This window comes from Macaca mulatta, chromosome 20, assembly GCF_049350105.2.
Source record: "Macaca mulatta isolate MMU2019108-1 chromosome 20, T2T-MMU8v2.0, whole genome shotgun sequence".
Classification (NCBI taxonomy): domain Eukaryota; kingdom Metazoa; phylum Chordata; class Mammalia; order Primates; family Cercopithecidae; genus Macaca; species Macaca mulatta.
The window spans coordinates 33,294,655-33,318,325 of record NC_133425.1 but is presented as its reverse complement, the minus strand read 5'-3'; positions in this window follow the sequence as shown (position 1 = coordinate 33,318,325).

Here is a 23,671-nt window from a genome sequence, read left to right as displayed (position 1 = left end):
AAAGTGATATTTGGAAGCCCTTAGAGGGCTATGGTGAAAAAGGAAATATCCTCAGATGAAATCTGGAAAGAAGCTTTCTCAGAAACTGCTTAGTGTTCTGTTAATTCATCTCACAGAGTTACATCTGTATTTCGTGGATCTCTTTGCTAGCCTTATTTCTGTTGAATCTGAGAACAGATATTTCGGATCCCTTTGAAGACTATAGGGCCAAAGGAAATATCCTCCGATAACAAAGAGAAAGAAGCTTTCTGAGAAACTTCTTTGTGTTCTGTGAAATCATCTCACAGAGTTACAGCTTTCCCCTCAAGAAGCCTTTCGCTAAGACAGTTTTTGTGGAATTGGCAAAATGATATTAGGAAGCCCATTGTGGGCTATGGTTAAAAAGGAAACATGCTCAGATGAAATCTGGAAAGAAGGTTTCTGAGAAACTGCTTAGTGTTCTGTTAATTCATCTCACAGAGTTAAATCTGTATTTCGTGGATCTCCTTGCTAGCCTTATTTCTCTGGAATCTGAGAACAGATATTTCGGATCCCTTTGAAGACTATAGGGATAAAGGAAATATCCTCCGATAACAAAGAGGAAGAAGCTTTCTGAGAAACTTCTTTGTGTTCTGTGAAATCATCTCACAGAGTTACAGCTTTCCCCTCAAGAAGACTTTCGCTAAGACAGTTTTTGTGGAATGGGCATAGTGATATTTGGAAGCCCATAGAGGGCTATGGTGAAAAAGGAAACATCCTCAGATGAAATCTGGAAAGAAGCTTTCTGAGAAACTGCTTAGTGTTCTGTTAATTCATCTCACAGAGTTACATATGTACTTCGTGGATCTCTTTGCTAGCCTTATTTCTGTGGAAAATGAGAACAGATATTTCGGATCCCTTTGAAGACTATAGGGCCAAAGGAAATATCCTCCTATAACAAAGAGAAAGAATCTTTCTGAGAAACTTCTTTGTGTTCTGTGAAATTATCTCACAGAGTTACAGCTTTCCCTTTAAGAAGCTTTGAGCTAAGACAGTTCTTGTGGAATTGGCAAGGTGATATTTGGAAGCCCATAGAGGGCTATGGAGAAAAAGGAACTATCCTCATATGAAATCTGGAAAGAAGCTTTCTGAGAAACTGCTTGGTGTTCTGTTAATTCATCTCACAGAGTTACATCTGTATTTCGTGGATCTTTTTGCTAGCCTTATTTCTGTGGAATCTGAGAACAGATATTTCGGATCCCTTTGAAGATTATAGGGCCAAAGGAAATATCTTCCGATAACAAAGAGAAAGAAGCTTTCTTAGAAACTTCTTTGTGTTCTGTGAAATCATCTCACAGAGTTACACCTTTCCCCTCAAGTAGCCTTTCGCTAAGACAGTTCTTGTGGAATTGGCAAAGTGATATTTGGAAGCCCATAGAGGGCTACGGTGAAAAAGGAAATATCCTCCGATGAAATCTGGAAAAAAGCTTTCTGAGAAATTGCTTAGTGTTCTGTTAATTCATCTCACAAAATTACATCTGTATTTCGTGGATCACTTTGCTAGCCTTATTTCTGTGGAATCTGAGAACAGATATTTCGGATCCCTTTGAAGACTATAGGGCCAAAGGAAATATACTCCGATAACAAAGAGAAAGAAGCTTTCTGAGAAACTTCTTTGTGTTATGTGAAATCATCTCACAGAGTTACAGCTTTCCCCTCAAGAAGCCTTTCGCTAAGACAGTTCTTGTTGAATTGGCAAAGTGATATTTGGAAGCCCATAGAGGGCTATAGTGAAAAAGGAAATATGCTCAGATGAAATCTGCAAAGAATCTTTCTGAGAAACTGTTCTGTGCTGTGTGACTTCCACTCACAGAGTTACATCTGTATTTCGTGGATCTCTTTGATAGCCTTATTTCTGTGGAATCTTAGAATTGATATTTCGGATCCCTTTGAAGACTATAGAGCCAAAGGAAATATCCTCCGATAACAAAGAGAAAGAAGCTTTCTGAGAAACTTCTTAGTGTTCTGTGAAATCATCTCACAGAGTTACAGCTTTCCCCTCAAGAAGTCTTTCGGTAAGACAGTTCTTGTGGAATTGGCAAAGTGATATTTGGAAGCCCATAGAGGGTTATTGTGAAAAAGGAACTATCCTCAGATGAAATCAGGAAAGAAGCTTTCTGAGAAACTGCTTAGTGTTCTGTTAATTCATCTCACAGAGTTACATTTGTATTTTGTTTATCTCTTTGCTAGCCTTATTTCTGTGGAATCTGAGAACAGATATTTCGGATCCTTTTGAAGACTATAGAGCCAAAGGAAATATCCTCAGATAACAAAGAGAAAGAAGCTTTCTGAGAAACTTCTTTGTGTTCTGTGAAATCATCTCACAGAGTTACAGCTATCCCCTCTATAAGCCTTTCGCTAAGGCAGTTCTTGTGAAACTGGATAAGTGATACTTGGAAGCCCATAGAGGGCTATGGTGAAAAAGGAAGTATCCTCAGATGAAATCTGGAAAGAAGCATTCTAAGAAACTGCTTAGTGTTCTGTTAATTCATCTCACAGAGCTACAACTGTATTTCGTGGATCTCTTGCTAGCCTTATTTCTGTGGAATCTGAGAACAGATATTTCGGATCCCTTTGAAGACTATTGGGCCAAAGAAAATATCCTCCGATAACAAAGAGAAAGAAGCTTTCCTAGACACTTCTTTGTGTTCTGTTAATTCATCTCACCGAGTTACATCTGTATTTCGTGGATCTCTTTGCTAGCCTTATTTCTGTGGAATCTGAGAACAGATATTTCGGACCCCTTGGAAGACTTTAGGGGTAAAGGAAATATCCTCCGATAACAAAGAGAAAGAAGCTTTCTGAGAAACTTCTTTGTGTTCTGTGAAATCATCTCACAGAGTTACAGCTTTCCCCTCAAGAAGCCTTTCGCTAAGACAGTTCTTGTGGAATTGGCAAAGTGATATTTGGAAGCCCATAGAGGGCTGTGGTGAAAAAGAAATATCCTCAGATGAAATCTGGAAAGAAGCTTTCTGAGAAACTGCTCTGTGACGTGTGACTTCCACTCAGAGAGTTACATCTGTATTTCGTGGATCTCTTTGCTAGCCTTATTTCTGTGGAATCTCAGAACAGATATTTCGGATCCCTTTGAAGACTATAGGGCCAAAGGAAATATCCTCCGATAACAAAGAAAAAGAAGCTTTCTGAGAAACTTCTTTGTGTTCTGTGAAATCATCTCACAGACTTACAGATTTCCCCTCAAGAAGCCTTTCGCTAAGACAGTTCTTGTGGAATTGGGAAAGTGATGATTAGAAGCCCGTAGAGGGCAATAGTGAAAAAAGAAATATCCTCAGATTAAATCTGGAAAGAAGCTATCTGAGAAACTGCTCTGTGAATTGTGATTTCCACTCACAGAGTTGCATCTGTATTTCTTGGATCTCTTTGCTAGCCTTATTTCTGTGGAATCTCAGAACAGATATTTCGGATCCGTTTGAAGACTATAGGGCCAAAGGAAATATCCTCCGATAACAAAGAGAAAGAAGCTTTCTGAGAAACTTCTTTGTGTTCTGTGAAATCATCTCACAGAGTTACAACTTTCCACTCAAGGAGCCTTTCGCTAAGACATTTCTTGTGGAATTGGCAAAGTGATATTTGGAAGCCCGTAGAGGGCTATGTTGAAAAAGCAAATATCCTCCGATGAAATCTGGAAAGAAGCTTTCTGAGAAATTGCTCTGTGATGTGTGATTTCCACTCACAGAGTTACTTCGTTATTTCGTGGATCTCTTTGCTAGCCTTATTTCTGTGGAATCTGAGATCAGATATTTCGGATCCTTTTGAAGACTATAGGGCCAAAGGAAATATCCTCCGATATCGAAGAGAAAGAAGATTTCTGAAAAACTTCTTTGTGTTCTCTGAAATCATCTCACAGAGTTACAGCTTTCCCCTCAAGAAGCCTTTCGCTAAGACAGTTCTTGTGGAATTGGCAAAGTGATATTTGAAAGCCCATAGAGGGCTATGGTGAAAAAGGAAATATCCTCAGATGAAATCTGGAAAGAAGCTTTCTGAGAAAATGCTCAGGGATGTGTGACTTCCCCTCACAGAGTTACATCTGTATTTCGTGGATCTCTTTGCTAGCCTTATTTCTGTGGAATCTGAGAAGAGATATTTCGGATCCCTTTGAAGACCATAGGGCCAAAGGAAATATCCTCCCATAACAAAGAGAAAGAAGCTTTCTGAGAAACTTCTTTGTGTTCTGTGAAATCATCTCACAGAATTACAGCTTTCCCCTCAGGAAGCCTTTCGCTAAGACAGTTCTTGTGGAATTGGCAAAGTGATATTTGGAAGCCCATAGAGGGCAATGGTGAAAAAAGAAATATCCTCAGTTGAAATCTGGAAAGAAGCTTTCTGAGACACTGCTTAGTGTTCTTTTAATTCATCTGAGAGAGTTACATCTGTATTTCGTGGATCTCTCCGCTCGCCTTATTTCTGTGGAATCTGAGAACAGATATTTCGGATCTCTTTGAAGACTATAGGGCCAAAGGAAATATCCTCTGCTAACAAAGAGAAAGAAGCTTTCTGAGAAACTTCTTTGAGTTCTGTGAAATCATCTCACATAGTTACAGCTTTCCCCTGAAGAAGCCTTTCGCTAAGACAGTTCTTGTGGAATTGGCAAAGTGATATTTGGAAGTCCTAGAGGGCTATGGTGAAAAAGGAAGTATCCTCAGATGAAATCTGGAAAGAAGCTTTCTGAGAAACTGCTTAGTGTTCTCTTAATTCATCTCGCCCAATTACATCTGTATTTCGTGGATCTCTTCGCTAGCCTTATTTCTGTGGAATCTGAGAACTGATATTTCGGATCCCTTTGAAGACTATAGGTCCAAAGGAAATATCCTCTGCTAACAAAGAGAAAGAAGCTTTCTGAGAAACTTCTTCGTGTTCTGTGAAATCATCTCACAGAGTTACAGCTTTCCCCTCAAGAAGCCTTTCGCTAAGACAGTTCTTGTGGAATTGGCAAAGTGATATTTGGAAGCCCATAGAGGGCTATGGTGAAAAAACAAATATCCTCAGTTGAAATCTGGAAAGAAGCTTTCTGAGAAAATGCTCATTGATGTGTGACTTCCCCTCAAAGAGTTACATCTGTATTTCGTGGATCTCTTTGCTAGCCTTATTTCTTTGGAATCTGAGAAGAGATATTTCGGATCCCTTTGAAGACTATAGGGCCAAAGGAAATATCCTCCCATAACAAAGAGAAAGAAGCTTTCTCAGAAACTTCTTTGTGTTCTGTGAAATCATCTCACAGAGTTACAGCTTCCCCCTCAGGAAGCCTTTCGCTAAGACAGTTCTTGTGGAATTTGCAAAATGATATTTGGAAGCTCATAGAGGCCTATGGTGAAAAAGGAAATATCCTCAGATGAAATCAGGAAAGAATCTTACTGAGAAAATGCTCTGTGATGTGTGACTTCCACTCCCAGAGTTACATCTGTATTTCATGGATCTCTTTTCTAGGCTTATTTCTGTGGAATCTGAGAACAGACATTTCACATCCTTTAGAAGACTATAGGGCCGAATTAAATATCCTCCGATAACAAAGAGAAAGAAGCTTTCTGATAAACTTCTTTGTGTTCTCTGAAATCATCTCACAGAGTTACAGCTTTCTCCTCAAGAAGCCTTTCGCTAAGACAGTTCTTGTGAAATTGGGAAAGTGATATTTGGAAGCCCATAGAGGGCTATGGTGAAAAAGGAAATATCCTCAGATGAAATCTGGAAAGAAGCTTTCTGAGAAACTGCTCTGTGATGTGGAACTTCCACTCACAGAGTTACATCCGTATTTCGTGGATCTCTTCGCTAGCCTTATTTCTATGGAATCTGAGAACAGATATTTCGGATCCCTTTGAAGACTATAGGGCCAAAGGAATTATCCTCTGCTAACAAAGAGAAAGAAGCTTTCTGAGAAACTTCTTTGTGTTTTGTGAAATCATCTCACAGAGTTACAGCTTTCCCCTCAAGAAGCCTTTTGCTAAGACAGTTCTTGTGGAATTGGCAAAGTGATATTTGGAAGTCCATAGAGGGCTATGATGAAAAAGGAAATATCCTCAGATGAAATCTGGAAAGAAGCTTTCTGAGAAAATGCTCAGTGATGTGTGACTTCCCCTCACAGAGTAACATCTGTATTTCGTGGATCTCTTTGCTAGCCTTGTTTCTGTGGATTCTGAGAACAGATATTACGGATCACTTTGAAGACTATAGGGCCAAAGGAAATATCCTCTGATAACAAAGAGAAAGAAGCTTTCTGAGAAACTTCTTTGTGTTCTGTGAAATCATCTCACAGAGTTAAAGCTTTCCCTTCAAGAAGCCTTTCGCTGAGACAGTTATTGTGGAATTGGCAAAATGATATTTGGAAGCCCATAGTGGGCTATGGTGAAAAAGGAAATATCCTCAGATGAAATCTGGAAAGAAGCCTTCTGAGAAACTGCTCTGTGATGTGTGACTTCCACTCACAGAGTTACATCTGTATTTCGAGGATCACTTTGCTTGCCTTATTTCTGTGGAATCTGAGAACAGATATTTCGGATCCCTTTGAAGATTGTAGGGCCAAAGGAAATATCCTCCGATAACAAAGAGAAAGAAGCTTTCTGAGAAAATTCTTTGTGTTCTGTGAAATCGTCTCTCAGAGATACAGCTTTCCCCACAAGAAGCCTTCCGATAAAACAGTTCTTGTGGAATTGGCAAAGTGATATTTGGAAGCCCATGGAAGGCTACGGTGAAAAAGGAAATATCCTCAGATGAAATCTGGAAAGAAGCTTTCTGAGAAACTGCTTAGTGTTCTGTTAATTCATCTCACAGAGTTACATCTGTATTTCGAGGATCTCTTTTTTTGCCTTATTTCTGTGGAATCTGAGCACAGATATTTCGGATCCCTTTGAACACTGTAGGGCCAAGGAAATATCCTCTGATAACAAAGAGAAAGAAGCTTTCTGAGAAACTTCTTTGTGTTCTGTGAAATCATCTCACAGATTTACAGCTTTCCCCTCAAGAAGCCTTTCGCTAAGACAGTTCTTGTGGAATTGGCAAAGTGATATTTGGAAGCCCATAGTGGGCTATGGTGAAAAAGGAAATATCCTCTGATGAAATCTGGAAAGAAGCTTTCTGAGAAACTGCTCTGTGACGTGTGACTTCCACTCACAGAGTTACATCGCTATTTCGTGGATCTCTTTGCTAGCCTTATTTCTGTGGAATCTGAGAACAGATATTTCGTATCCCTTTGAAGACTACAGGGCCAAAGGAAATATCCTCCGATAACAAAGAGAAGGAAGCTTTTTGAGAAACTTCTTTGTGTTCTGTGAAATCGTCTCTCAGAGATACAGCTTTCCTCACAAGAAGCCTTTCGCTAAGACAGTTCTTGTGGAATTGGCAAAATGATATTTGGAAGCCCATGGAAGGCTACGGTGAAAAAGGAAATATCCTCAGATGAAATCAGGAAAGAAGCTTTCTGAGAAAGTGCTCTGTGACGTGTGACTTCCACTCACAGAGTTACATCGGTATTTCGTGGATCTCTTTGCTGGCCTTATTTCTGTGGAATCTGAGAACAGATATTTCGTATCCCTTTGAAGACTATAGGGCCAAAGGAAATATCCTCCGATAACAAAGAGAAAGAAGCTTTCTGAGGAACTTCTTTGTGTTCTGTGAAATCATCTCAGAGAGTTACAGCTTTCCCCTCATGAATCCTTTCGCTAAGGCAGTTCTTGTGGAATTGGCAAAGTGATATTTGGAAGCCCTTAGAGGGCTATGGTGAAAAAGGAAATATCATGAGATGAAATCTGGAAAGAAGCTTTCTGAGAAACTGCTTAGCGTTCTGTTAATTCATCTCACAGGGTTACATCTGTATTTCGTGGTTCTCTTTGCTAGCCTTATTTCTGTGGAATCTGAGAACAGATATTTCAGATCACTATGAAGACCATACGGCCAAAGGAAATATCCTCGGATAACAAAGAGAATGAAGCTTTCTGAGAAACTTCTTTGTGTTCTGTGAAATCATCTCTCAGAGTTACAGCTTTCCCCACAAGAAGCCTTTTGCTAAGACAGTTCTTGTGGAATTGGCAAAGTGATATTTGGAAGCCCATAGACGGCTGTGGTGAAAAAGGAAATATCCTCAGATGAAATCTGGAAAGAAGCTTTCTGAGAAACTGCTCTGTGACGTGTGACTTCCACTCAGAGAGTTACATCTGTATTTCGTGGATCTCTTTGCTAGCCTTATTTCTGTGGAATCTGAGAACAGATATTTCGGTTCCCTTTGAAGACTATAGGGCCAAAGGAAATATCCTCCGATAACATAGAGAAAGAAGCTTTCTGAGAAACTTCTTTGTGTTCTGTGAAATCATCTCATAGAGTAACAGCTTTCCCCTCAAGACGCCTTTCGCTAAGACAGTTCTTGTGGAATTGGCAAAGTGATATTTGGAAGCCCATTGAGGGCTATGGTGAAAAAGGAAATATCCTCCGATGAAATCTGGAAAGAAGCTTTCTGAGAAATTGCTCTGTGATGTGTGATTTCCACCCACGGAGTTACTTCGTTATTTCGTGGATCTCTTTGCTAGCCTTATTTCTGTGGAATCTGAGATCAGATATTTCGGATCCTTTTGAAGACTATAGGGCCAAAGGAAATATCCTCCGATATCGAAGAGAAAGAAGATTTCTGATAAACTTGTTTGTATTCTCTGAAATCATCTCACAGAGTTACAGCTTTCCCCTCAAGAAGCCTATCGCGAAGACAGTTCTTGTGGAATTGGCAAAGTGATATTTGGAAGCCCATAGAGGGCTATGGTGAAAAAGGAAATATCCTTAGATGAAATCTGGATAGAAGCTTTCTTAGAAAATGCTCAGGGATGTGTGACTTCCCCTCTCAGAGTTACATCTGTATTTCGTGGATCTCTTTGCTAGCCTTATTTCTGTGGAATCTCAGAACAGATATTTCGCATCCCTTTGAAGACTATAGGGCCAAAGGAAATATGCTCCCATAAGAAAGAGAAAGAAGCTTTCTTAGAAACTTCTTTGTGTTCTGTGAAATCATCTCACAGAATTACAGCTTTCCCCTCAGGAATCCTTTCGCTAAGACAGTTCTTGTGGAATTGGCAAAGTGATATTTGGAAGCCCATAGAGGGCTATGGTGAAAAAGGAAATATCCTCAGATGACATCTGGAAGGAAGCTTTCTGAGAAACTGCTCTGTGATGTGGAACTTCCACTCACAGAGTTACATCTGTATTTCGTGGATCTCTTCGCTAGCCTTATTTCTGTGGAATCTGAGAACTGATATTTCGGATCCCTTTGAAGACTATAGGTCCAAAGGAAATATCCTCTGCTAACAAAGAGAAAGAAGCTTTCTGAGAAACTTCTTTGTGTTCTGTGAAATCATCTCACAGAGTTACAGCTTTCCCCTCAAGAAGCCTTTCGGTAAGACAGTTCTTGTGGAATTGGCAAAGTGATATTTGGAAGCCCATAGAGGGCTATGGTGAAAAAGGAAATATCCTCAGATGAAATCTGGAAAGAAGCTTTCTGAGAAACTGCTTAGTGTTCTGTTAATTCATCTCACAGAGTCACATCTGTATTTCGTGGATCTCTTTGCTAGCCTTATTTCTGTGGAATCTGAGAACAGATACTTCGGATCCCTTTGAAGACTATAGGGCGAAAGGAAATATCCTCCGATAACAATGAGAAAGAACCTTTCTGAGAAACTTCTTTGTGTTCAGTGAAATCATCTCTCAGAGTTACAGCCTTCCCAACAAGAAGCCTTTAGCTAAGGCAGCTCTTGTGGAATTGGGAAAGTGATATTTGGAAGCCCTTGGGGGGCTATGGTGAAAAAGCAAATATCCTCAGATGAAATCTGGAAAGAAGCTTTCTGAGAAACTGCTCTGTGACGTGTGACTTCCACTCACAGAGTTACATCTGTATTTCGTGGATCTCTTTGCTAGCCTTATTTCTTGGAATCTGAGAAGAGATATTTCGGATCCCTTTGAAGACTATAGGGCCAAAGGAAATATCCTCCCATAACAAAGAGAAAGAAGCTTTCTCAGAAACTTCTTTGTGTTCTGTGAAATCATCTCACAGAATTACAGCTTTCCCCTCAGGAAGCCTTTCGCTAAGAAGTTCGTGTGGAAGTGGCAAAGTGATATTTGGAAGCCCATAGAGGGCTATGGTGAAAAAGGAAATATCCTCAGATGACATCTGGAAAGAAGCTTTCTGAGGAACTGCTTAGTGTTCTGTTAATTCATCTGACAGAGTTGCATCTGTATTTCGTGGATCTCTCTGCTAGCCATATTTCTGTGGAATCTGAGAACTGATATTTCGGATCCCTTTGAAGACTATAGGGCCAAAGGAAATGTCCTCCGATAACAAAGAGAAAGAAGCTTTCTGATAAACTTCTTTGTGTTCTGTGAAATCATCTCACAGAGTTACAGCTTTCCCCTCAGGAAGCCTTTCGCTAAGACAGTTCTTGTGGAATTTGCAAAATGATATTTGGAAGCTCATAGAGGCCTATGGTGAAAAAGGAAATATCCTCAGATGAAATCAAGAAAGAAGCTTTCTGAGAAAATGCTCTGTGATGTGTGACTTCCACTCCCAGAGTTTCATCTGTATTTCATGGATCTCTTTTCTAGCCTTATTTCTGTGGAATCTGAGCACAGACATTTCGGATCCTTTTGAAGACTATAGGGCCGAAGTAAATATCCTCCGATAACAAAGAGAAAGAAGCTTTCTGAAAAACTTCTTTGTGTTCTCGGAAATCATCTCACAGAGTTACAGCTTTCTCCTGAAGAAGTCTTTCGCTAAGACAGTTCTTGTGAAATTGGGAAAGTGATATTTGGAAGCCCATAGAGGACTATGGTGAAAAAGGAAATATCCTCAGATGAATACTGGAAAGAAGCTTTCTGAGAAACTGCTCTGTGATGTGGAACTTCCACTCACAGAGTTACATCCGTATTTCGTGGATCACTTCGCTAGCCTTATTTCTGTGGAATCTGAGAACAGATATTTCGGATCCCTTTGAAGACTATAGGGCCAAAGGAAATATCCTCTGTTAACAAAGAGAAAGAAGCTTTCTGAGAAACTTCTTTGTGTTTTGTGAAATCATCTCACAGAGTTACAGCTTTCCCCTCAAGAAGCCTTTCGCTAAGACAGTTCTTGTGGAATTCGCAAAGTGATATTTGGAAGCCCATAGAGGGCTAGGGTGAAAAAGGAAATATTCTCAGATGAAATCTGGAAAGAAGCTTTTTGAGAAACTGCTTAGTGTTCTGTTAATTCATCTCACAGAGTTACATCTGTATTTCGTGGATCTCTTTGCTAGCCTTATTTCTGTGGAATGTGAGAACTGATATTTCGGATCCCTTTGAAGACTATAGGGCCAAGGGAAATGTCCTCCAATAACAAAGAGAAAGAAGCTTTCTGAGAAACTTCTTTGTGTTCTGTGAAATCAACTCACAGAGTTACAGCCTTCCCCTCAAGAAGCCTTTCGCTAAGACATTTCTTGTGGAATTTGCAAAATGATATTTGGAAGCTCATAGAGGGCTATGGTGAAAAAGGAAATATCCTCAGATGAATTCAGGAAAGAAGCTTTCTGAGAAAATGCTCTGTGATGCGTGACTTCCACTCACAGAGTTACATCTGTATTTCGTGGATCTCTTTGCTAGCCTTATTTCTTTGGAATCTGAGAAGAGATATTTCGGATCCCTTTGAAGACTATAGGGCCAAAGGAAATATCCTCCCATAACAAAGGGAAAGAAGCTTTCTCAGAAACTTCTTTGTGTTCTGTGAAATCATCTCACAGAATTACAGCTTTCCCCTCAGGAAGCCTTTCGCTAAGACAGTTCTTGTGGAATTGGCAAAGTGATATTTGGAAGCCCATAGAGGGCTATGGTGAAAAAGGAAATATCCTCAAATCACATCTGGAAAGAAGCTTTCTGAGGAACTGCTTAGTGTTCTATTAATTCATCTGACAGAGTTGCATCTGTATTTCGTGGATCTCTCTGCTAGCCATATTTCTGTGGAATCTGAGAACTGATATTTCGGATCCCTTTGAAGACTATAGGGCCAAAGGAAATGTCCTCCGATAACAAAGAGAAAGAAGCTTTCTGAGAAACTTCTTTCTGTTCTGTGAAATCATCTCACAGAGTTACAGCTTTCCCCTCAGGAAGCCTTTCGCTAAGACAGTTCTTGTGGAATTTGCAAAATGATATTTGGAAGCTCATAGAGGCCTATGGTGAAAAAGGAAATATCCTCAGATGAAATCAAGAAAGAAGCTTTCTGAGAAAATGCTCTGTGATGTGTGACTTCCACTCCCAGAGTTACATCTGTATTTCGTGAATCTCTTTTCTAGCCTTATTTCTGTGGAATCTGAGAACAGATATTTCGGATCCCTATGAAAAATTTAGGGCCAAAACAATTATCCTCCGATAACAAAGAGAAGAAGCTCACTGAGAAACTTCTTTGAGTTCTGTGAAATCATCTCACAGAGTTACGGCTTTCCCTTCAAGAATCCTTTCGCTAAGACAGTTCTTGTGGAATTGGCAAAGTGATATTTGGAAGCCCATAGAGGTCTATGTTGAAAAAGGAAATATCCTCAGATGAAATCAGGAAAGAAGCTTTCTGAGAAACTGCTTAGTGTTCTGTTTATTCATCTCACAGAGTTACATCTGTATGTCGTGGATCTCTTTGCTAGCCTTATTTCTGTGGAATCTGAGAACAGATATTTCGGATGCCTTGGAAGACTATAGGGCCAAAGGAAATATCCTCCGATAACAAAGAGAAAGAAGCTTTCTGAGAAACTTCTTTGTGTTCTGTGAAATCATCTCACAGAGTTACAGCTTTCCCCTCAAGAAGCCTTTCGCTAAGACAGTTCTTGTGAAATTGGCAAAGTGATATTTGGAAGCCCTTAGAGGTCTATGGTGAAAAAGGAAGTATCCTCAGATGAAATCTGGAAAGAAGCTTTCTGAGAAACTGCTTAGTGTTCTGCTAATTCATCTCAGAGAGATACATCTGTATTTCGTCGTTCTCTTTGCTAGCCTTATTTCTGTGGAATCTGAGAAAAGATATTTCGGATCCCTTTGAAGACTATAGGGCCAAAGGAAATATCCTCCGATAAAAAAGAGAAAGAAGCTTTCTGAGAAACTTCTTTGTGTTCTGTGAAATCATCTCACAGAGTTACAGCTTTACCCTCAGGAATCCTTTCGCTAAGACAGTTCTTGTGGAATTGGCAAAGTGATATTTGGAAGCCCATTGAGGGTTATGGTGAAAAAGGAAATAGCCTCAGATGAAATCTGGAAAGAAGCTTTCTGAGAAACTGCTCTCTGATGTGTGTCTTCCACTCACAGAGTTGCCCCTGTATTTCTTGGGTCTCTTTGCCAGCCTTATTTCTGTGGAATCTGAGAACAGATATTTCGGATCTCTTTGAAGACTATAGGGCCAAAGGAAATAACCTCCGATAACAAAGAGAAAGAAGCTTTTTGAGAAACTTCTTTGTGTTCTGTGAAATCATCTCACAGAGTTACAGTTTTCCCCTCAAGAATCCTTTCTCTAAGACAGTTCTTGTGGAATTGGCAAAGTGATATTTGGAAGCCCTTAGAGGGCTATGGTGAAAAAGGATATATCCTCAGATGAAATCTGGAAAGAAGCTTTCTGAGAAACTGCTTAGTGTTCTGTTTATTCATCTCACAGAGTTACATCTGTATTTCGTGGATCTCTTTGCTAGCCTTATTTCTGTGGAATCTGAGAACAGATATTTCGGATCCCTTTGAAGACTATAGGGCCAGAGGAAATATCCTCCCATAACAAAGAGGAAGAATCTTTCTGAGAAACTTCTTTGTGTTCTGTGAAATCATCTCACAGAGTTACAGCTTTCTCCACGAGAAGCCTTTCGCTAAGACAGTTCTTGTGGAATTGGCAAAGTGATATTTGGAAGCCCATAGAGGGCTGTGGTGAAAAAGGAAATATCTTCAGAAGATATCTGGAAAGAAGCTTTCTGAGAAACTGCTCTGTGACGTGTGACTTCCACTCAGAAAGTTAAATCTGTATTTCGTGGATATCTTTGCTAGCCTTATTACTGTGGAATCTGAGAACAGATATTTCGGATCCCTTTGAAGACTATATGTCAAAAGGAAATATCCTCCGATAACAATGAGAAAGAAGCTTTCTGAGAAACTTCTTTGTGTTCTGTGAAATCAACTCACAGAGTTACAGCTTTCCCCTCAAGAAGCCTTTCGCTAAGACAGTTCTTGTGGAAGTGGCAAAGTGATATTTGGAAGCCCATAGAGGGCTGTGGTGAAAAAGGAAATATCCTCAGATGAAATCTGGAAAGAAGCTTTCTGAGAAACTGCTCTGTGACGTGTGACTTCCACTCCGAGAGTTACATCTGTATTTCGTGGATTTCTTTGCTAGCCTTATTTCTGTGGAATCTGAGAACAGATATTTCGGTTCCCTTTGAAGACTATAGGGCCAAAGGAAATATCCTCCGATAACAAAGAGAAAGAAGCTTTCTGAGAAACTTCTTTGTGTTCTGTGAAATCATCTCACAGACTTACAGATTTCCCCTCAAGAAGCCTTTCGCTAAGACAGTTCTTGTGGAATTGGCAAAGTGATGATTAGAAGCCCGTAGAGGGCAATAGTGAAAAAGGAAATATCCTCAGATTAAATCTGGAAAGAAGCTATCTGAGAAACTGCTCTGTGAATTGTGACTTCCACTCACAGAGTTGCATCTGTATTTCTTGGATCTCTTTGCTAGCCTTATTTCTGTGGAATCTCAGAACAGACATTTCGGATCCCTTTGAGGACTATAGGGCCAAAGGAAATATCCTCCAATAACAAAGAGAAAGAAGCTTTCTGAGAAACTTCTTTGTGTTCTGCGAAATCATCTCACAGAGTTACAGCTTTCCCCTCATGAATCCTTTCGATAAGACAGTTCTTGTGGAATTGGCAAATGGATATTTGGAAGCCCTTAGAGGTCTATGGTGAAAAAGGAAATATCCTCATATGAAATCTGGAAAGAAGCTTTCTGAGAAACTGCTTAGTGTTCTGTTAATTCATCTCACAAAGTTACATCTCTATTTCGTGGATCTCTTTGCTACCCTTATTTCTGTGGAATCTGAGAACAGATATTTCGGATAACTTTGAAAACTATAGGGCCAAAGGAAATATCCTCCGATAACAAAGAGAAGGAAGTTTTCTGAGAAACTACTTCGTGTTCTGTGAAATCATCTCACAGAGTTACAGCTTTCCCCTCAAGAAGCCTTTCGCTAAAACAGTTCTTGAGGAATTGGCAGTGATATTTGGAAGTCCTAGAGGGCTATGGTGAAAAAGGAAGTATCCTCAGATGAAATCTGGAAAGAAGCTTTCTGAGAAACTGCTTAGTGTTCTGTTAATTCATCTCACGGAGTTACATCTGTATTTCGTGGGGCTCTTTGCTAGCCTTATTTCTGTGGAGAATGAGAACAGATATTTCGGATCCCTTTGAAGACTATAGGGCCAAAGGAAATATCCTCCGATAACAAAGAGAAAGAAGCTTTCTGTGAAACTTCTTTGTGTTCTGTGAAATCATCTCACAGAGTTACAGCTTTCCCTTTAAGAAGCTTTGCGCTAAGACAGTTCTTGTGGAATTGGCAAGGTGATATTTGGAAGCCCATAGAGGGCTATGGAGAAAAAGGAAATATCCTCAGATGAAATCTGGAAAGAAGCGCTCTGAGAAAATGCTCTGGGATGTGTGACTTCCCCTCACAGAGTTACATCTGTATTTCGTGTATCTCCTTGCTAGCCTTATTTCTGTGGAATCTGAGAACAGATATTTCGGATCCCATTGAAGACTATAGGGCCAAAGGAAATATCCTCCGATAACAAAGAGAAAGAAGCTTTCTTAGAAACTTCTTTGTGTTCTGTGAAATCATCTCACAGAGTTACACCTTTCCCCTCAAGTAGCCTTTCGCTAAGACAGTTCTTGTGGAATTGGCAAAGTGATATTTGGAAGCCCATAGAGGGCTACGGTGAAAAAGGAAATATCCTCCGATGAAATCTGGAAAAAAGCTTTCTGAGAAATTGTTTAGTGTTCTGTTAATTCATCTCTCAGAATTACATCTGTATTTCGTGGATCTGTTTGCTAGCCTTATTTCTGTGGAATCTGAGAACAGATATTTCGAATCCCTTTGAAGACTATAGGGCCAAAGGAAATATACTCCGATAACAAAGAGAAAGAAGCTTTCTGAGAAACTTCTTTCTGTTATGTGAAATCATCTCACACAGTTACAGCTTTCCCCTCAAGAAGCCTTTCGCTAAGACAGTTCTTGTGGAATGGGCAAAGTGATATTTGGAAGCCCATAGAGGGCTATGGTGAAAAAGGAAATATGCTCAGATGAAATCTGCAAAGAATCTTTCTGAGAAACTGCTCTGTGATGTGTGACTTCCACTCACAGAGTTACATCTGTATTTCCTGGATCTCTTTGATAGCCTTATTTCTGTGGAATCTGAGAAGAGATATTTCGGATCCCTTTGAAAACTATAGAGCCAAAGGAAATATCCTCCGATAACAAAGAGAAAGAAGCTTTCTGAGAAACTTCTTTGTGTTCTGTGAAATCATCTCACAGAGTTACAGCTTTCCCCTCAAGAAGCCTTTCGGTAAGACAGATTTTCTGGAATTGGCAAAGTGATATTTGGAAGCCCATAGAGGGTTATTGTGAAAAAGGAACTATCCTCAGATGAAATCAGGAAAGAAGCTTTCTGAGAAACTGCTTAGTGTTCTGTTAATTCATCTCACAGAGTTACATTTGTATTTTGTTTATCTCTTTGCTAGCCTTATTTCTGTGGAATCTGAGAACAGATATTTCAGATCCTTTTGAAGACTATAGGGCCAAAGGAAATATCCTCAGATAACAAAGAGAAACAAGCTTTCTGAGAAACTTCTTTGTGTTCTCTGAAATCATCTCACAGAGTTACAGCTTTCCCCTCAAGAAGCCTTTCGCTAAGACAGTTCTTCTGGAATTGGCAAAGTGATATTTGGAAGCCCGTAGAGGGCTATGGTGAAAAGGGAAATATCCTCCGATGAAATCTGGAAAAAAGCTTTCTGAGAATCTGCTTAGTGTTCTGTTAATTCATCTCACACAGTTACATCTCTATTTCATGGATCTCTTTGCTAGCCTTATTTCTGTGGAATCTGAGAACAGATATTTCGGATCCCTTTGAAGACAATAGAGCCAAAGGAAATATCCTCCGAAAACAAAGAGAAGGAAGCTTTCTGAGAAACTTCTTTGTGTTCTGTGAAATCATCTCACAGAGTTACAGCTTTCCCCTCAAGAAGCCTTTCGCTAAGACAGTTCTTGTGGAAGTGGCAAAGTGATATTTGGAAGCCCATAGAGGGCTATGGTGATAAAGGAAATATCCTCAGATGAAATCTGGAAAGAAGCTTTCTGAAAAACTGCTCTTTGACGTGTGACTTCCACTCACAGAGTTACATCTGTATTTCCTTGATCTCTTTGATAGCCTTATATCTGTGGAATCTGAGAACAGATATTTCGGATCCCTTTGAAGTCTACATGGCCACTAGGAAATATCGTCCGTTAACAAAGAGAAAGAAGCTTTCTGAGAAACTTCTTTGTGTTCTGTGAAATCATCTCACAGAGTTACAGATTCACCCTCAAGAAGCCTTTCGCTAAGACAGTTTTTGTGGAATTGGCAAAGTGATATTTGGAAGCCCATTGCGGGCTATGGTGAAAAAGGAAACATCCGCAGATGAAATCTGGAAAGAAGCTTTCCGAGAAACTGCTTAGTGTTCTGTTAATTCATCTCACAGAATTACAACTGTATTTCGTGGATCTCTTTCCTAGCCTTATTTCTGTGGAATCTGAGAACAGATATTTCAGATCCCTTTGAAGACTGTAGGGCCAAAGGAAATATCATCCGATATCAAAGAGAAAGAAGTTTTCTGAGAAACTTCTTTGTGTTCTGTGAAATCATCTCACAGAATTACAGCTTTCCCCTCAGGAAGCCTTTCGCTAAGACAGTTCTTGTCGAATTGGCAAACTAATATTTGGAAGCCCATAATGGTGTATGGTGAAAAAGGAAATATCCTCAGATGAAATCTGGAAAGAAGCCTTCTGAGAAACTGCTCTGTGATGTGTGACTTCCACACATAGAGTTACATCTGTATTTCGTGGATCACTTTGCTTGCCTTATTTCTGTGGAATCTGAGAACAGATATTTCGGATCCCTTTGAAGACTGTAGGGCCAAAGGAAATATCCTCCGATAACAAAGAGAAAGAAGTTTTCTGAGAATCTTCTTTGTGTTCTGTGAAATCATCTCACAGAGTTACACCTTTCCCCTCAAGAAGCCTTTCGCTAAGACAGTTCTTGTGGAATTGGCAAAGTGATATTTGGAAGCCCTTAGAGGGCTATGGAGAAAAAGGAAATATCCTCAGATGAAATCTGCAAAGAAGCTTTCTGAGAAACTGCTTAGTGTTCTGTTAATTCATCTCACAGAGTTACATCTGTATTTCGTGGATCTCTTTGCTAGCCTTATTTCTGTGGAATCTGAGAACAGATATTTCGGATCCCTTGGAAGACTATAGGGCCAAAGGAAATATCCTCGGATAACAAAGAGAAAGAAGCTTTCTGAGAAACTTCTTTGTGTTCTGTGAAATCATCTCACAGAGTTACAGCTTTCCCCTCAAGAAGCCTTTCGCTAAGACAGTTCTTTTGTAATTGGCAAAGTGATATTTGGAAGCCCATAGAGGGCTACGGTGAAAAAGGAAATATCCTCAGATGAAATCTGGAAAGAAGCTTTCTGAGAAACTGCTTAGTGTTCTGTTAATTCATCTCACAGAGTTACATCTGTATTTCTTGGATCTCTTTGCTAGCCTTATTTCTGTGGAATCTGAGAACAGATATTTCGGATCCCTTTATAGACTATAGGGCCAAAGGAAATATCCTCCGATAACAAAGAGAAAGAAGCTTTCAGAGAAACTTCTTTCTGTTCTGTGAAATCATTTCACAGAGTTACAGCTTTCCCCTCAAGAATCCTTTCGCTAATACAGTTATTGTGGAATTGGCAAAGTGATATTTGGAAGACCTTAGAGGGCTATGGTGAAAAAGGAATTATCCTCAGATGAAATCTGGAAAGAAGCTTTCTGAGAAACTGCTCTGTGATTTGTGACTTTCTCTCACAGAGTTACATCTGTATTTCGTGGATCTCTTTGCTAGCCTTATTTCTGTGGAATCTGAGAACATATATTTCGGATCCCTTTGAAATCTACATGGCCAAAGGAAATATCCACCGATAACAAAGAGAAAGAAGCGTTCTGAGAAACTTCTTTGTGTTCTGTGAAATCAACTCACAGAGTTACAGCTTTCCCCTCAAGCAGCCTTTCGCCAAGACAGTTTTTGTGGAATTGGCACAGTGATATTTGGAAGCCCATTGTGGGCTATGGTTAAAAAGGAAACATCCTCAGATGAAATCTGGAAAGAAGCTTTCTGAGAAACTACTTAGTGTTCTGTTAATTCATCTCACAGAGTTACATATGTATTTCGTGGAACTCTTTGCTAGCCTTATTTCTGTGGAAACTGAGAACACATATTTCGGATCCCTTTGAAGACTATAGGGCCAAAGAAATTATCCTCCGATAACAAAGAGATGAAGCTTTCTGAGAAACTTCTTTGTGTTCTGTGAAATCATCTCACAGAGTTACAGCATTCCCTTTAAGAAGCCTTACGCTAAGACAGTTCTTGTGGAATTGGCATGGTGATATTTGGAAGCCCATAGAGGGCTATGGAGAAAAAGGAACTTTCCTCAGATGAAATCTGGAAAGAAGCTTTCTGAGAAACTGCTTAGTGTTCTGTTAATTCATCTCACAAATTTACATCTGTATTTCGTGGATCTCTTTGCTAGCGTTATTTCTGTGGAATCTGAGAACAGATATTTCGGATCCCTTTGAAGTCTATAGGGCCAAATGAAATATATTCCGACAACAAAGAGAAAGAAGCTTTCTGAGAAACTTCTTTGTGTTCTGTGAAATCATCTCACAGAGTTACAGCTTTCCCCTCAAGAAGCCTTTCGCTAAGACAGTTCTTGTGGAATTGGCAAAGTGATATTTGGAAGCCAATAGAGGGCTGTGGTGAAAAAGGAACTATCCTCAGATGAAATCTGGAAAGAAGCTTTCTGAGAAACTGCTTAGTGTTCTGTTAATTCATCTCACAGAGTTACATCTGTATTTCGTGGATCTCTTTGCTAGCCTTATTTCTGTGGAATCTGAGAACAGATATTTCGGATCCCTTTGAAAACTATAGGGCCAAAGGAAATATCCTCCGATAACAAAGAGAAAGAAGCTTTCTGAGAAACTTCTTTGTGTTCTGTGAAATCATCTCACAGAGTTACAGCTTTCCCTTAAAGAAGCCTTTCGCTAAGTCAGTTCTTTTGGAATTGGCAAAATGATATTGGAAGCCCAAAGAGGGCTATGGTGAAAAAGGAAATATCCTCAGATGAAATCTGGAAAGAAGCTTTCTGAGAAACTGCTCTGTTACGTGTGAATTCCACTCTCAGAGTTACATCTGTATTTCGTGGATATCTTTGCTAGCCTTATTTCTTTCTTTTTTTTTTTTTAATTTATTTATTATTATTATACTTTAAGTTGTAGGGTACATGTGCATAACGTGCAGGTTTGTTACATATGTATACTTGTGCCATGTTGCTGTGCTGCACCCATCAACTCGTCATTTACATCAGGTATAACTCCCAATGCAATCCCTCCCCCCTCCCCCCTCCCCATGATAGGCCCCGGTGTGTGATGTTCCCCTTCCTGAGTCCGAGTGATCTCATTGTTCAGTTCCCACCTATGAGTGAGAACATGCGGTGTTTGGTTTTCTGTTCTTGTGATAGTTTGCTAAGAATGATGGATTCCAGCTGCATCCAAGTCCCTACAAAGGACTCAAACTCATCCTTTTTTGTGGCTGCATAGTATTCCATGGTGTATATGTGCCACATTTTCTTAATCCAATCTGTCACTGATGGACATTTGGGTTGATTCCAAGTCTTTGCTATTGTGAATAGTGCTGCAATAAACATACGTGTGCATGTGTCTTTATGGCAGCATAATTTATAATCCTTTGGGTATATACCCAGTAATGGGATGGCTGGGTCATATGGTACATCTAGTTCTAGATCCTTGAGGAATCGCCATACTGTTTTCCATAATGGTTGAACTAGTTTACAATCCAACCAACAGTGTAAAAATGTTCCTATTTCTCCACATCCTCTCCAGCACTTGTTGTTTCCTGACTTTTTAATGATCGCCATTCTAACTGGTGTGAGATGGTATCTCATTGTGGTTTTGATTTGAATTTCTCTGATGGCCAGTGATGATGAGCATTTTTTCATGTGTCTGTTGGCTGTATGAATGTCTTCTTTTGAGAAATGTCTGTTCATGTCCTTTGCCCACATTTTGATGGGGTTGTTTGTTTTTTTCTTGTAAATTTGTTTGAGTTCTTTGTAGGTTCTGGATATTAGCCCTAGCCTTATTTCTGTGGAATCTGAGAACAGATATTTCGGATCCCTTTGAAGTTTATAAGGCCAAAGGAAATATCCTCCGATAACAACGAGAAAGAAGCTTTCATAGAAACTTCTTTGTGTTCTGTGAAATCATCTCACAGAGTTACACCTTTCTCCTCAAGTAGCCTTTCGCTAAGACAGTTCTTGTGGAATTGGCAAAGTGATATTTGGAAGCCCATAGAGGGCTACAGTGAAAAAGGAAATATCCTCCGATGAAATCTGGAAAAAAGCTTTCTGAGAAATTGCTTAGTGTTCTGTTAATTCATCTCACGGAATTACATCTGTATTTCGTGGATCTCTTTGCTAGCCTTATTTCTGTGGAATCTGAGAACAGATATTTCGGATCCTTTTGAAGACTATAGGGCCAAAGGAAATATCCTCCAATAACAAAGAGAAAGAAGCTTTCTGAGAAACTTCTTTGTGTTCTGTGAAATCATCTCACAGAGTTACAGCTTTCCCCTCTAGAAGCCTTTCGCTATGACTGTTCTTGTGGAATTGGCAAAGTGATATTTGAAGTCCATAGAGGGCTATGGTGAAAAAGGAAATATCCTCAGATGAAATCTGGAAAGAAGCATTCTGAGAAACTGCTTAGTGTTCTGTTAATTCATCTCACAGAGTTACATGTGTATTTCGTGGCTCTGTTTGCTAGCCTTATTTCTGTGGAATCTGAGAACAGATATTTCGGATCCATTTGAAGACTATAGGGCCAAAGGAAATATACTCCGATAACAAAGAGAAAGAAGCTTTCTGAGAAACTTCTTTGTGTTATGTGAAATCATCTCACAGAGTTACAGCTTTCCCCTCAAGAAGCCTTTCGCTAAGACAGTTCTTGTGGAATTGGCAAAATGATATTTGGAAGCCCTTAGAGGGTTATGGTGAAAAAGGAAATATCCTCAGATGAAATCTGCAAAGAATCTTTCTGAGAAACTGCTTTGTGATGTGTGACTTCCACTCACAGAGTTACATCTGTATTTCGTGGATCTCTTTGATAGCCTTATTTCTGTTGGATCTGAGAACAGATATTTCGGATCACTTTGAAGACTATAGAGCCAAAGGAAATATCCACCGATAACAAAGAGAAAGAAGTTTTCTGAGAAACTTCTTTGTGTTCTGTGAAATCATCTCACAGAGTTACAGCTTTCCCCTCAAGAAGCCTTACGGTAAGACAGTTTTTCTGGAATTAGCAAAGTGATATTTGGAAGCCCATAGAGGGTTATGGTGAAAAAGGAAGTATCCTCAGAAGAAATCAGGAAAGAAGCGTTCTGAGAAACTGCTTAGTGTTCTGTTAATTCATCTCACAGAGTTACATTTGTATTTTGTTTATCTCTTTGCTAGCCTTATTTCTGTGGAATCTGAGAACAGATATTTCGGATCCTTTTGAAGACTATAGGGCCAAAGGAAATATCCTCAGATAACAAAGAGAAAGAAGCTTTCTGAGAAACTTCTTTGAGTTCTGTGAAATCATCACACAGAGTTACAGCTTTCCCCTCAGGAAGCCTTTCGCTAAGACAGTTCGTGTGGAATTGGCAAAGTGATATTTGGAAGCCCATAGAGGGTTATGGTGAAAAGGGAAATATCCTCCGATGAAATCTGGAAAAAAGCTTTCTGAGAAACTGCTTAGTGTTCTGTTAATTCGTCTCACAGAGTTACATCTGTATTTCGTGGATTTCTTTGCTAGCCTTATTTCTGTGGAATCTGAGAACAGATATTTCGGATCCCTTTGAAGACAATAGGGCCAAAGGAAATATCCTCCGAAAACAAAGAGAAGGAATCTTGCTGAGAAACTTCTTTGTGTTCTGTGAAATCACCTCACAGAGTTACAGCTTTCCCCTCAAGAAGCCTTTCGCTAAGACAGTTCTTGTGGAAGTGGCAAAGTGATATTTGGAAGCCCATAGAGGGCTATGATGTTAAAGGAAATATCCTCAGATGAAATCTGGAAAGAAGCTTTCTGAAAAACTGCCCTGTGATGTGTGACTTCCATTCACAGAGTTACATCTGTATTTCGTTGATCTCTTTGATAGCCTTATATCTGTGGAATCTGAGAACAGATATTTCGGATCCCTTTGAATTCTACATGGCCACTAGGAAATATCCTCCGTTAAGAAAGAGAAAGAAGCTTTCTGAGAAACTTCTTTGTGTTCTGTGAAATCATC